The following is an 11,312-nucleotide window of genomic DNA, read 5'->3' as shown; positions in this document are numbered from 1 at the left end:
TTTCCAAGTGACCCAATGGGGCAAATTCATCCATGGAGGAATTCTGTTGAATTCCCTGAAGTTGTAACAGAAATAAATTTGGATTCAGAGATGTACTACTTGAAAATAATAATCTGGGCTAAATAGATCTAACTGAAAGTCAGGAAGCAGTTGGAGACCTTTGTCTTTAATAGTATTGTGCCACTGGTTTTTAGAGAGAATTCTTCATTAGTCTCAAAAAGGATTTCTTTTTAAACATTTATGGCATGGATATGGCCAAGTATTGCTATTTAATATTTGTCCTTATTTTAGTCTGAAATTTATGACTTCAGTAACAGGATAACTTTGTAACCTAGTATATTTGCTTCAAAATAAAAATAGGATAGCATTACAATCTGTATTGAAACAACTTTACTAAAGTGTACTGTGACAAAGCTCCAACCTTATCTCAGTGGGTCCCGTGCTTCCAGGCAGATTACGCTAGCCTCAGAGGCTACCTGTGACCATCCATGTAGCCCTTCTCTCTCTAGAGGCAAGGGTCACAGTTTACTGAGCCATTTTCATCATAAGCCAGCAAGGGCGGTGAGGAGAAACTACCCTCCCTCGCACAGTCTGGTTTTTCCATCTCAATGATTAATCGGGGAGGGGAGGGCATAGGCGCCAACTTTCCCCGGCGCTGGTGGGTGCTCGCGCCCCCTCGGCCCCGCCCCAACTCCACTCTTTCCCCGCCCCTGCTCCACCCCCATTCCAACCCCTTCCCCAAAATTCCTGCCCCAACTCCGCCCCTTCCCTGCCCCTATTGGACCCCTTCCCCAAATCCCAGCCCCGCCCCTTCCCCGAGCGCATCACGTTCCCCCTCCTTCCCTCTCCCTCCCAGCTGCACGACCCTCTACTCCGGGCTCCAGCCCAGGGACCCTAATAGTATCAGCTATTGGTAGCTGACTTTTTGGAAACAGGATGAGTACAATTCCCTGGGCCACTTCCCCACATCAGCCCCCACTTCCTCAATATCTACTTCACCCTTACCTCAGGGCCTCCTTCCTTGTGCCTGGTAGGGTTTGTACTGCTCCGTTTCTCCAGCAGCGTGGCTTCCTCTTACAGCTCCTGACACACGTGCCCACCTGACTAACTGGGAGGCTTTTAACTAGTTTCAGCCAGCCCTTGATTGGCTTCAGGTGTCCCAATCAACCTAGCTGTCTTCCCTCCTTTCTGGAAGGATCTTAATTGGCCCCAGGTGTCTTAATTGAGCTCGAGCAACTGCCATTTGCTTACCCTGGTAACAGGGATTTGTTTAGCCTGCAGCTAATATATCTGTCTCCCACTACTTTCCTATAGCCATTTGGCCTTGCCCCATCACATATCCCCCCCCTCTGCTCAACACCATCTTGTTGGGCAACTTGGGACACCAGGCAGTGTGCTCGTGACAGACCATCAGTGTTGCCATGGTGGCATCCAGCCCTGTGCCGTATGCGGAACTGGAATGGTTGGCGGGATAAGAACCACCTGGTGCCCCTTGCGTTCTTTTCCTTTTTCCACTGCATCCACTGGAGGGGTGCATGGTCCGTCACAAGAGTAAATTGCCGGCCTAAGAGGTAATAAGCAGTGTCTCCATGGCCCATTTCACAGCAAGGCATTCTCTCTCAACTACTGCATATTTCTGTTCTCTTGGGAGCAGCTTTCTGCTTAGGTAGAGGATCGGGTGTTCCTCTTCTCCCACCATTTGTGACAGAACCGCCCCCAACCCCACCTCAGAAGCATCTGTTTGTAAAAAAAATTCCTTGTTAAAGTCCAGGGCTATGAGTGCGGGGTCATTAAAGAGGGCCGTCCGAAGGTCTGTGAACACCACCTCTGCTGGGTCGGTCCACTTCACCATGTCTGGACCTCAGGCCTTTATCAGGTCCATTAGGGGACTTGCCCTAGTGGTGAAGTAGGGAATAAAACATCGGTAATAGCCTACCATACCTAGGAATGCGCGGACCTGCTTCTGGGTCGGCTGGGGCCATTTTGAATCGCCTGTAGCTTATTCATTTGGGGCTTTACTATGCCCCTTCCTACAATATACCCCAGGTACCTAGTCTTTGCTAGCCCTATGGCGCATTTAGCAGGATTAGCAGTGAGGCCAACCCGTCTTAAGGTGCACAGTACTGCCTCAACTTTCTCCAAGTGGTTCCCCAGTCTGGCGTATGGATGATGACATCATCTATGGCTGCATAACTAGTATGGGGGCGCAGTAGCTTATCCATGAGGCACTGGAATGTGGCCGGGCCCCCATGTAGCCCAAAAGTGAGAATGGTGTACTGGAATAGCCCCTCCGGGGTGGAGAACACTGTCTTTTCTTTAGCTGCTTTGGTCAGGGGAATCAGCCAATACCCTTTTATCAGGTCCAGCGTAGTCAAGAATCAGGCACTACCCAGTCGGTCAACCAATTCGCCGATGCGTGGTATGGGGTATGCATCAAATTGGGATACTTCATTCAGTCGGCGAAAGTCATTATAGAACCTTGTGGTACCATCAGGTTTAGGCACTAGAACGACTGGACTGGACTACTGACTGTAAGATTCTTCAATAACCCCTAATTCTAACATTTTCTTCGGCCTTGATTTCTTCTCTTTTGGCTTCTGGGATTCGGTAGGGTCTCAATGTTACCTTGGCTCCGGGGATCATGCAGATATGGTGATAGGTCTCAGTCGTCTGCCCCGGTTTCATAGAGAACACATCTCGGTTGTGATTAATCATGTCAGCTGCCTCGATCTTTTGGATCGGCATCAAGTCGGGTGATAGCCTCACTTGCTCATGTAAGTTTATCCTCCTGGGGAAGGGTCTCCTGGGTGACTAAGTATGCCTCTCAATCGTGCCAAGGTTTTAGAAGATTGATGTGGTAAATTTGCTCCGCTTTCCAGAGGCCTGGCTGCCGTACCTTATAGTTCATCTCCCGCACAGCTTCGATCACTTCGTAGGGTCCCTGCTGTGATGGGTTGGATCACAGAAACCCCCTTGGGAGCTGCCACCCAATGTGCAAAGACTACCCCTGCTTCTGTTTTCCCTGCCAGCTCAGGATTCCAGCACCCTGTCTTGCTGAGCCAGACACTCCAGTCTGCTCTAACAAAGACTCAGGGTCTGAATTACTTGTCCCAAAGCTGCAAGTTTACCTGAAACCAGCTCACAGGAGTGTGCTTGTCTTTAGCACTCAGATGCCCAACTCCCAATGGGGTCTAAACCCAGATAAATCCGTTTTACCCTGCATAAAGCTTATGCAGGGCAAACTCATAAATTGTTCGCCCTCTATAACACTGATAGAGAGATATGCACAGTTGTTTGCTCCCCCAGGTATTAATACATACTCTGAGTAAATTACTAAATAAAAAGTGATTTTATTAAATACAGACAGTAGGATTTAAGTGGTTCAAAGTAGTAACAGACAGAACAAAGTAAGTCACAAGCAAAATAAAATAAAATGCGCAAATCTATGCCTAATCAAACTAAATACAGATAATCTCACCCTCAGAGATGCTTCAGTAAGTTTTTCTCAGACTGGACACCTTCCAGGCCTGGGCACAATTCTTTCCCCTGGTACAGCTTTTGTTCCAGCTTAGGTGTTATCTAGGGGATTCTCCATGATGGCTCCTCTCTCTCTCTCTTCTCTTCCACCCCTTTATATATCTTTTGCATAAGGCGGGAACCCTTTGTTCCTCTGGGTTCCCACCCCCTCCCCTCACTGGAAAAGCACCAGGTTAAAGATGGATTCCAGTTCAGGTGACATGATCACATGTCACTGCAAGACTTCATTACTCACTTGCCAGCACACACATATACAGGGAGACTCACAGGTAAACAGCCATCTGCAGACAATGGGAGTCATCAAGATTCCAAACCATCATTAATGGCCCACACTTTACATAATTACAATAGGCCCTCAGAGTTACATTTTATATTTCTAGTTTTAGATACAAGAGTGGTACATTTCTACAAATAGGATGATCACACTCAGTAGCTTATGAGCTTTGTAATGATACCTTACAAGAGACCTTTTGCACAAAGCATATCCCATTTGCATTATAGTCACTTATTATCAATTTTTTTATAAAACTATCCCAGTTACATTATATTCACTTATTATGTTTTTATAAAACCATGTAGACTGCACAACGTCACACCTGCCACTGGGCCAACAGTTTACTTTCTGCTGTGGGCACCAGTACCATCACCCGATCCCCTGGTTGGAACCATCAAAGCTTTGCTTGGTGGTTATAACGGGTTCATTGGGTCCCCTGTGCTCTCTCCAAGTGTTCCCGTACTATGGGCATAACTCTGGCTATCCGATCCCTCATCTGTAGTACATGCTCGACTATGTTCCTTCTGGGATTTGGCTCCTCTTCTCTGACTATATCCAATATGCCCCGGGGATGGCACCCATATAGTAGCTCAAATGGAGAGAAACCCGTAGAGGCTTGTGGGACCACCCAGATGGCGAACATGAGGTAAGCTAATAGGCTCACCACTTTCCTATCGAACCTTTCCACAAGGCCATCTGTTTGCAGGTGGTATACAGAGGTCCGTAGGGCTTGTTTGTGGAGCAACGAACGGAGATCTTTCATTAACTTGGGGTACGTCTACACTATCCGCCGGATCGGTGGGTAGCGATCAATCTATCGGGGATCGATTTATCGCGTGTAGTGTAGACGCGATAAATCGATCCCCGATCGCTCTCCCGTCGACTGCTGAACTCCAGCTTGGCGAGAGTTGGAAGCAAAGTCGATGGGGGAGCGGCGGCCATCGATCCCGCGCCGCGAGGAAGCGAAGTAAGTGATTCTAAGTCGATCTAAGATACGTCGACTTCAGCTACGCTATTCTCATAGCTGAAGTTATATATCTTAGATCGATTTCTCCCCCCACACACACCAGTTTAGACCAGGCCTTGGACACAAAAGTTGTCCCTTGATCAGTCAATATCTCCTTGGGTAGCCCAACCCGGGCAAAGATCTGTACTAGCTCCTTAGCTATTGTCTTGGAAGCCATGTTGCATAAGGGGAGGGCTTCCGGGTACCAGGTTGCATAGTCCAGTACAACAAGCACATGTTGGTAGCCCCGAGCTGTCTTCTCTAGGGGTCCTACCAGATCCATGGCTATGCATTCAAATGGTACCTCTATTATTGGAAGAGGTATCAAAGGGGCCCGCAAGTGCGGGCGAGGGCTATGTAGCTGACACTCCGGACAAGAGGTGCAGTATCGCTGGACATCTTCGTGTACTCCTGGCCAGAAGAACCTCCGCAGGATCTGTGCCTGGGTTTTCTCTACCCCTAGGTGTCCTCCAAACAGGTGACTGTGGGCGAGGCTCAATATGGCTTTTTGATGTTTTCGTGGCACCAGTAGTTGTTGTATTTCTTGCTCCTGTATTTGTACTACCTGGTACAGGAGATCTTTCTTCACTATAAAGTAAGGTCCTGGACCCCGGACCTTCCTATCCATGGGTATCCCATCTATCTCGGCCACCTCTTTCCTGGTGTTATCATATCTGGGGTCCTCCGCCTGGTCCTGCCTGAAAGTCTCTCTCCCGGGACTAACCTGCCCGAGCTCCCAGGGGCTTGCTTCTGCTTCTTCCAATGGCTCTCCGCCGTCACAGCTAGGGCCGGCCTCTGGCTCACCTTCTGTGGTGGTAGTTTCTCTGTTGGCTGCTCGTGTCCATCTACTTACTAGGGTGGTTTTCTGGCCCTGGATCAGGATCTGGGTTCCCAATGGCTTCGTGGCCTTCCTCTCTTTTTTTGTCTTCCAGGTCTTTCGGGGGGCTGAGAACAGATCCTGAGAAATCTCAGCAAACATTGAGGGTTGACATTCCCCAGGCGACAAGTCGCTGCCCTCAGAGTCCCCATCTCCCTCCAACCTCTCCAGGGGGAGTAAATTATCAAACCCTGGATAGTCCCTCCCAACTAAAGGATATGGGAGTTTAGGAACTACGCCCACTGTCACCTCAATGTGGTTCCCCTGAACCTCTATCTCCACCGGGATGCTGGGGTAATGGCTCACGGTGCCATGCACACGTCACTCCTACGCGTTTGGCTTGTAGCAGCTGGCTACTTTTTACCAGCTTAGCCGATATGAGGGTGATAGCACTCCCAGAGTCCACAAACGCTGTAGTCTCTGCTCCATTTATCCTCACCGGCCTGGTGTAGTTATGCGCGGCTAATGCGACCCCTGCAAGGTGGATAAGGGAGCATGGGACCTCCAAATCCCCCAAGTTACATTGCATAGGCTGCTCGGTGCTGGGAAATTGTGCTGCTGTGTGTCCCCACTCCCCACATGCATAACATCTATAATTGCCTTTAGTCACTCCTCTATCACGTGGGTTAGGGGGTTTAGTCCCAGGGTTCCCCCCACTCAGGCCAATCCCTTCCTTCTGGGATCCCCACTGGTTTTCGCCCCCCATCCCCTTCTTCCACCTAGGACTCCCCGGGGATTTGGCTACCCAACCTTCCAGGGTTGGGGTCGGGTGTTTGTCTCGAAAGGGGCCTTCCTTGGGTAGTTGGGTCAATTCCCTGGCTGTCATGCATCTTTCTACCAGCGTGATCATTTCATCTAGGTGGACGTATCATTCTGGCCTACCCATTTGTGGAGATCTAGTGGCAGTCCCCGCATGTAATGGTCCATGACCAAGGTCTCCAAAATCTCCTCCGGACTGAACGCCTTGGGCTGTAACCACTTCTGCGCGAGGTGTATGAGATCGAATAGCTGGGACCTCAGGGGTTTGTTCTCCTGGTACTTCCACTCATGGAGCCTCTGGGCTTGTACTGCTGCCGTCACCCTGATAATGATAGGATCTCTGCCTTCAGCTGGGGATAGTCAATGGCGTCCATGGCAGGCAGGTCAAAGTAGGCCTTCTGGGCCTCTCTGCACAAAAAAGGGATGAAAATGCTGACCCACTGCTCCTGGGGCCACGCCTCATGCTGAGCAGTCCTTTCGAATGACAGGAGATATGCCTCTGTCATCTTCCAACGTTATCTTTGGTAAACAACCACCAGCCCTCAGGGTTTTCATCTCGTCGGACCCCCAGGCCTGGGTGGTGAGGATCTTCAGCTGGTCAACTACCTCTTGCAAGAGGGCATGATCTTGGGTCACCTGGCCCATTAATAATTGATTGGTTTTCTGCTGTAGCCACCAACCAATCAATCTTGCGCAATCTTGTTGCGCCATTGCCTGAACTCAGGTGGCCTCCTGCTGGGCTGCTGTGACTTGTACCAGAGCCACTTCCTCCATTGTGTTACAAAACAAAACAAAAACCCAAACCCCAGTGCACTTTTTTTTTAACCTTTCTTCCACCATGCTGTGAATGATGATCCCACTCCTGACATCAGGTGTGACAAAGCTCTGACCTTGTCTCAGTGGGTACAGCGCTTCCAGGTGGATTACGCTACCCTCAGAGGCTCACTGTGACCCTCCACATAGCCCTTCTGTCTCTAGAGGCAAGGGTCACAGCCTACTGAGCCATTTTCATCATAAGTCAGCAAGGGAGGTGAGGAGAAGCTACACTCCCTCGCACAGTCTCTGTAATCTGAGGCTAGGTCTACACTGCAGCGGGGGTCCGACCTAAGATACGCAACTTCAGCTACGTGAATACCGTAGCTGAAGTTGCATATTTTAGGTCGGCTTACCTAGCGGTGAGGACGCGGGAAAGTCGACCGCTGCCGCCGACTCCGCTGCCGCCTCCTGCCGAGGTGGATTTCCGGAGTCGACGGCAGAGCGATCAGGGATCGATTTTACCGCATCTTCACTAGACGCGGTAAGTCGATCCCCGAAAAACCGATTGCTACCCGCCGGATCGGCGGGTAGTGAAGACAAAGCCTCAGTGATTAATCGGGGAGGGGAGTGGGGAGCCCGGTCCCACCCTCTACTCCGGGCTCCAGCCCAAGGACTCTAATAGTAGCAGCTATTGGTAGCTGACTTTTTGGAAACAGGACGAGTACAATTCCCTGGGCCACTTCCCCACAGCAGCCCCCACTTCTTCAATATCTTCTTCACCCTTACCTCAGGGCCTCCTTCCTTTTGCCTGATAGGGTTTGTACTGCTCAGTTTCTCCAGCAACGTGGTGTCCTCCTACAGCTCCTGACACACGTGCCCACCTGACTAACTGGGAGGCTTTTAACTAGTTTCAGCCAGCCCTCGATTGGCTTCAGGTGTCCCAATCAACCTAGCTGTCTTCCCTACTTTCTGGAAGGATCGTAATTGGTCCCAGGTGTCTTAATTGACCTGGAGCAGCTGCCATTTGCTTACCCTGGTAACAGGGATTTGTTTAGCCTCCCACTACTTTCCTATAGCCATCTGGCCTTGTCCCGTCACAGTACTCTTTGCCTTATTTTTCTAGAAGAATCTAACATTTTTACATGTGGTGCTACTACTAATAATTAAGACTACGTTTTAGTAACGTGTATTTTTAGTAAATGCCGTGAACAGGTCACAGGCAATAAACAAAAATACATGGCCAGTGACCTGTCCATGACTTGTACTATATACCCCGGACTAAATCTTGGGGAAGGGGGATGGCCTGGGGGCACCGCAAGTGCAGGGCAGGGCAGGTGGTGGTGTGCGGCCTAGGATCCCCGCTGGTGCTGGGGTGAGGGAGGTTGGCGGGGCTGGAGGGATCCCTATCTGGCTCTGTGTCTCCCCAGAAGTGGCAACATCCCCCTCCTTCAGCTCTTAGGTGGAGGCATGGCCAGACAGTTCTGCGCGCTGCCTCTGCCCCAAGCGCCAGCTCCGCAGCTCCCATTGGCCAGGAACAGCGCCCAATGGGAGCTGCAGGGGCGGTGCCTGCAGGCAGAGGCAGTGTGCAGAGCTGCCTGGCCACACCTCTGCCTAGGAGCTGAGCGAGGGGGATGTCGCTGCTTCCGGGAGTCCCCCCAGGTAAGCACCATCCAAAGCCCTCACCCCATCCTGTGCCCCAAACCCCTGCCCCCCCTCCCACACCCAAACTCCTGCTGCTGCTGGGGTGGGGGCACAGTGGTCCAAGACTGCCCCAGCAGTGGCTGGTGCAAGTGGCCCAGAGACCGCCTGAGCTGCTCAGGCAGCCCTCGGGCCAGGCACACGCTGCAGAAGTCACGGAGGTCACAGAAAGTCACAGAATCTGTTACCTCCGTGGCCAACTCACAGCCTTACTAACAATTAATACTTTACATTTATATAGTATCCTTAGCCCGAAAACCACTGAAGTGGTTATGTTTAAGTGTTTCTTTTTTAAAAAAAAAATTCACTTTGTTCTTAAATTACATATTAAAGACTTCCTCCACACCTTCAGTTCTGCCGTTTTCCTAGCTAAACAATTCGACTTCTCCAAATTAATTGAATCCCACGCTTGCCATCTCAGCTACCTTTTCAACACCACTGACTCACTCTTCAAATCTTCCCCCAGCTCCTCCCTTTGCTTCTCTCATTGCAAGGCTATCGCCAATTGAAAAATGACAAAATACAACGTGATCTTCCCTTACTTTCCCCTCTCCTACAACTCACTCCTCTTTCTCCCTGTCACAGATGCAGAAGTTTATCATCTGCTTTCCCTCCATTTGCCCAGTGATCCTATCCAATCCCATCCCATCTCTTGATCTTCTTTGTGGCCACTTTCAACTTCTCCCTTATTCTGTTCCTCAACCTCTCATTCTCTTCTCTTTTTTTCCCCTTCATAATACCAACGTGCTTTAGTGTCTCCCATCTTAAAAAAACATCCTTGACTGCACTTATTTCCCCAATTACAGCTCCATCTCTCTTCTCCATTTAATCTCTAAACTCAATGATGGTAGACAGCACATTCAATATCTGGATTTTCTTTCCTCCAATTCCACTCTAGACCCTCTCCAATTCGGCTTCTGCCCCTTGCACTCCACTGAAACCCCTTAACTAAAGTCTCTAATGAAAACTTCCTAGCTAAAGCTCCAAACCAGTACTCCACCTTCATCTTCCTTTATCTGCTTCATTCTCCATACGCCTCTTGAAAGCTTGTCTTCTGTGATGATGTCCTCTCCTGATTCTTCTCCTACTTCTCTAATTGCTCCTTCAGCTTGAGGGTTCTATAGAGCTCCTTCCATCTTCCCTTCTCTTCTCTTTCTATAGCTTATCTCTGGCTAATTTAATCCACTAACACAAACTGAACTACCACCTCTATGCTGACAGTTCACAGATCTGCCTCTCTACTCCAGACCTGTCGTCTTCTGTCCAAAATAAAGTATCAACCTGTCTTTTTGACATCTCCTCATGGATGTCTGGCTATCAACTCAGCATAGTTAAAACAGAGATCCTAATCTTCCCCTCAACACTACTTCCTTTCTTGATCACTCTGAACATCACCAACATTCTGCCTGTCAGTCAGGCCCTTAACTGGACTGGTCTGCTTTGACTTGGACCTCTTTCTAGGTTCTGACATTCTGCAATAAGATACCTGTGGCTGGCCTGTGTCAGCTGACATGCCTTCCCTAACATATTAGGGCCAGATTTTTAAAGGTATTTAGGCTTTGCTTTGCTCAACATTGCAGTGCCTAATGGGTTTAGGATCCCAAATCTCATTTTCAAAAGCAATTTAGGAGACTAAATCCCATTGACCGCCAATGGAATTTAGTCATCTCAATTCTGTTGGAAGTAGATGTCTTGGATGAAGTGTTCCACCAGGTTTATTATTGTTATATATTATTTATGTATCTTGAACCCAATCCTGCAACTATTACTCTCATGAGTAAAGTTCATGAACAGTCACACTGAAATTGATGGCACTGTGAATAAGGATTACTCATGTGACAAAGGGTTGCAGGTTCAGGACCATATTAAATAACCTTGAATTTAAATGTGTTTTATTTTTCTAGAAACAATTACCTTGGTTTATGGGTTTCATTTTTTCCCTACTCTTAGATTAGCTTCATTGATTTGTTTCACTTTTTTTAATCAGCAGCCAGAAAAACTTGTTCAATCTACTGTCAAATCAGTGCTGCACTGCAACATATTAAATGCAGAATTTGTATTTAATTCATTATTTTCAAATTGCAGTTATAACTCGTAAGGTATGTCTGTGAATTGTATAGTGTGGCCAAAGTTTAAAATAATCATCCGGGTGGTGCATATATTAGAGATGATTAATGTTAGTCTGTGTTGTCTAGAAAGGATCAGATATTGGTTTATTTTATATGATGATGGGCTGAATGATAAATTAGACTTTAAAAGGTACAAATTATGGCTCCGATTCAGGTTACATGCTTTGCAGAATTAGGGCCTATAGGAAATAAATTAAATCATTCGCTGTGGTGAGGCACTTCTAGTGCTCTGTTTCCTCTTTCCAGGCTGTGTCAACATGTGCAGAATTTGTAAAA

The sequence above is a fragment of the Emys orbicularis genome, chromosome 2 (genome assembly GCF_028017835.1).
Source record: "Emys orbicularis isolate rEmyOrb1 chromosome 2, rEmyOrb1.hap1, whole genome shotgun sequence".
NCBI lineage: Eukaryota > Metazoa > Chordata > Testudines > Emydidae > Emys > Emys orbicularis.
This window is presented reverse-complemented; position numbering follows the sequence as displayed.